This window comes from Zingiber officinale, chromosome 4B (assembly GCF_018446385.1).
Source record: "Zingiber officinale cultivar Zhangliang chromosome 4B, Zo_v1.1, whole genome shotgun sequence".
Lineage (NCBI taxonomy): Eukaryota > Viridiplantae > Streptophyta > Magnoliopsida > Zingiberales > Zingiberaceae > Zingiber > Zingiber officinale.
The window spans coordinates 8,859,675-8,864,134 of NC_055993.1; positions in this window are offsets into that span (position 1 = coordinate 8,859,675).

Sequence of the window (4,460 nt, forward strand, 5' to 3'; positions counted from 1 at the left end):
CTCTCATTTCCTGCACAACGGTCACTTCCCAATAGATCTACCAATCGATTGGGACTGCCTGAATCGATGGCTGGATCGATTCAGGGCCTTTCTGTGCTCTCGCGTCCGCGCGAGAGCTTTTGTTGCCCAATCGATCGATCGATCGATTGACAGCTCCCAATCGATAGCCCAATCAATTGGGAAAGCTTCTGTGCTCGCGATTTCTCATCCCAATCGATCGACCGATCGATTGGGCCTTCCCACAATCGCAGCACACCCAAATCGATCCACTGATCGATTCGACTCTGGTTCAATCGATCGCCTGATCGATTGAACATCCTTAACTTGACTCAAACTCAAGTCCAAAGTCTCCAACCCAACTCCTGGTCAACCGTGACCTATTGGATCTCCATGCCTAGCATTTGGCCACACCCGACCAACCTCGAACTGGCCTTCTAGCCTCCTCCATCAGCCTTGCGTCCCTCGGATATCTCCCATCCTTCACGCCTTGCCTTCAGGAGCTTCCTTCGGCCTCATCCTAGTTGTCGGATTATACCACCACACTCGACTAACCTCGAACTAACCTTCTATCCTCCTCCATCAGCCTTGCGTTCCTCGGATATCTCCCCATCCTTCACGTCTTGCCTTCAAGAGCTTCCTTCGGCCTCATCCTAGTTATCGAGTTCTCCTTGCCAAGTCACTCTAGGACTTACCTTGCCAAGACCACATGCTTGGATGTACAACCTTTGCCAAGATCACACTTGGACTTTCCATTGCTTGGCTCCTCACCAGGACTTCCCAATTGCCTAGCTCCTCAGTAGGACTTCCTCCTTTGCCAAGATCACACTTGGATTTTCAGTTGCCTGGCTCCTCACCAGGACTTTCTCCTTTGCCAAGATCACATTTGGACTTTCCAATTTGCCTAACCTCCAGTTAGGACTTCCACCACGGCCTAAACTTCAGTTAGGACTTTCATACGCCTAACCTCCAGTTAGGACTTCCACCACTGCCTAAACTCCAGTTAGGACTTCCATACGCCTAACCTCCAGTTAGGACTTCCATACGCCTAAGCTCCAGTTATGACTTTCCTAGTCAAGTTTCCTGTCACTCTTGACCTACTTGACTTGTATTCTCATCATCCTGGTCAACCCTTTGACCATCTCTATAACCGGATGATTGCTTCAGCAATCTCCTTATATTGTCAAACATCAATACTCAAACCCTGACTCAAGCTTGACTTAACTCAAGCTTAGTCAAACTTGACCTAGGGAAATTACCCTAACAATCTTCCCCTTTTTGATATTTGACAATACCTCTAAGTTAGGCTAAATCTTATAGCCCTAACCTCTTCTTTATACCAAGGCTAAATCCCATAGCCTTAACACCATTCTTCATAACAAGGCTAAATTCCGTAGCCTTAACACCCTTCTTCATAACAAGGTAAATCCCATAGCCTTAACACCATTCTTCATAACAAGACGAAATCTCATAGCTTTAACTCCTTCTTTACCACAAGGCTAAATCTCATAGCATTAATCCTTTCATGACAAGGCATGAATGAAGGTTTCCTTCATTCTCTTCCTTTCCTAGAGGATAAACTCCCCTTCTCGGGATGAAGGCCTAACTTAACCTTCCATTTTCCCCCTTTGTCACACATCAAAAACTGAAAACAAACTCTTCTCCATAAGAGTTAGCCCCACAATGAAGATCTCATAGTCTTCATTGCCGCCAAAGCTCCCCCTTGAGCTCTACTTCACTTCACAATGCTCATCCAAGAGCATTTTTCACTTTACCAATGAAGGTCTGATCCCCTTCATGAACCCAATGCTCTCCCTTGAGTAGTAATCTATTCCACAATGCTCATCTGAGAGCATTTATCATCTTAGCAATAAAAATAACCAATCTTCCATTGCTCCCCAATACTCGACCCTGAGTATTAATTCATCACGAAGGTTTAACCCCCTTCCAAGGTCTTTGAAAAGATTTTATGTTTTCAAAGAGTAACTCCCCCTAAAAACATGGTCAAACTTCTATCATTGCACCAACAATGACTTGGGGTTCCTAAATAATTAGGAAAACCAAAACTCGAAGTTTTGAGGTTCAAAATTCAATAATGAAACTAAACCTCAACCTAAACTTCACCTAAATCTACATTAACCTAAACTTCTATCATTGCACCAACAATGACTTGGGGTTCCTAAATAATTAGGAAAACCAAAACTCAAAGTTTTGATGTTCAAAATTCAATAATGAAACTAAACCTCAACCTAAACTTCACCTAAATCTACATTAACCAAATCATGCTTGCTTTCATCATGAAAACTCCCCTAAGTGTATACAAATATACTCCAAAGGGTTAGGAATGGTTAATGACCCTTGAAAACCAAAACTTGAAGTTTTAAGGTTCCAAAATTCAGAATTGAAATTAAACATTATCCTAAACTTCACTTTGGTTTCTCTTAACCAATCCATACTTGTTTTCATCAAGAAAACTCCCCCTAAATGTCTATAAATGTATTCCAAGGGGTTTGGAATGGTTATTGGGACTCGAAGTGACTTAAAGTGCTGAAATCAGGCTTTTCAGGCCAAAATCAGACTTCCAAATCGATTGAAGTTGGGGCTCAATCGATTAACATCACTTCAATCGATCCATTGATCGATTCCGCAAGCTACTGCTCGTAGAAATGCCCTCTAAGTCGATCGACTGATCGATCCAGCCTGAGTCAATCGATCGGCTGATCGATTCACTACCCTTCTGTTCGCAGGAAATGGCTTCTCAATCGATCGACTGATCGATCGAACCCATCCCAATCGATCAGCTGATCGATTGGGTTTCTGATTTCTTGAATTTCAATTTCAGCGAAATTCAGAAACTCCCCAAAAAATTCTATAAAATTCTAAAAATCATGAAAATTCATGTAGACATTATTTAGGGTATATACTACCAAGGAAAAATAATTTTCTATGAAAATACTTTCTATTTTCAAAGATTGACATAAATTTGAAAACTCTTGAAAACTTCAATGTTTTCTTCTATTTTGTGTCCAACTTTTCAATGATGAATACTATCAAAAGATAATCTTCACCAAGGTTTTCAAAAGCATTTTAAAACTATTTTCAAAACCAATATCCAACCATGTTCTTTGGGTTCAATGCACATGACTTGTACATTAGTTTTCCCAATGATTGGAAGTCACATAACTATGTACTTTGATGAACCTAAAACTCAGCAAGATGCACTAAATCAACATCTTGAGTTTTGTTTACCATCCTAACATCTCACTTGTATCTAATGTGTACTAAAACATATATAAGTCACCTTATGATTCTTTGTGAGATGTATATTTGGTTTTGCCCTAAACTAAGGGATCATGCATATCTATCTAGACATTATAAAATTTATGATCATCCACCTAGGATGTCATTTGGTGTAATCCCATTTGTTGGGATATTTATCATTCTTAATAAATGTCTTTTGTCCCTAATTACAAGGAAATTAAAATAATGCATGGTGTTACATGACATACATCAAAATAAGTAATTTTCAAAACGAAAAGCAAGCTATAGCTACATGATGTATGTATGACATGACATGATATTTTTATATTTTTCATAATAAAGTATGAATGCTAAATATAAATATGATGTCATGACATATGATGGGCAAACAAAGAATGACAAATTAGCATAAATAAAATACCTAGATTACCTATCTAAGTGTCCTTAAACCTTAACTAATCTTAAAATTAAATCCTAAATTGCCCATTTCTTGAAGAAATGCCAAAACCCAACTTGACATTTCTTTTATCCTTTTCTATTTGTGCCAATTGAGATTAAGAATTCAATCCTCAAATTTTTGTTTGATACAAATTACTCCTCTTAAGGATTAAACGTTGAAACTTAATTTTGCTCTTAATCCCTTAAGAATATACTAATATCTCAACTAGACATTTCTTATCCTTTCTCCAAGTGTGCCAACTTACCTTTGATGTGATTCCTCAAGGTTTGTCACAACTTACTCTTCCAAAGAGTAATTAATTTAGATTAACACTTAGATTTCCCTTAATTCACTAAGAAGATACCAAAATCCCAACTTAGTATTTCTTATAGTTTCCTCAAATTGTGCCAATGTAATTCAAACATAATTCCTTAAGATTTAGCACATTTTACTCTTTCAAAGAGTAAATGAAATCAAATTAAGGCTTAGATTCGCCTTTAACCTTCTAAGAAGATGTCAAAATCTCAACTTGGCATTTCTTATCCTTTTCTAAATGTGTCCATTTAACTTAAGTTAAAATCCTCAAACTTTGACACATTTTACTCTTCCAAAGAGTAAACATCTTACATAGGACCTAGAATTTCCTTTAATTACCCTAAGAAAATACTAAAACCCCAATTTGGTGTTTCTTATGTTTTCCCAATTGTGCCAAGTTAAATTAAATCCAATTTTCTTAGGTTTTGGCACATGTTACTCTTTTCAA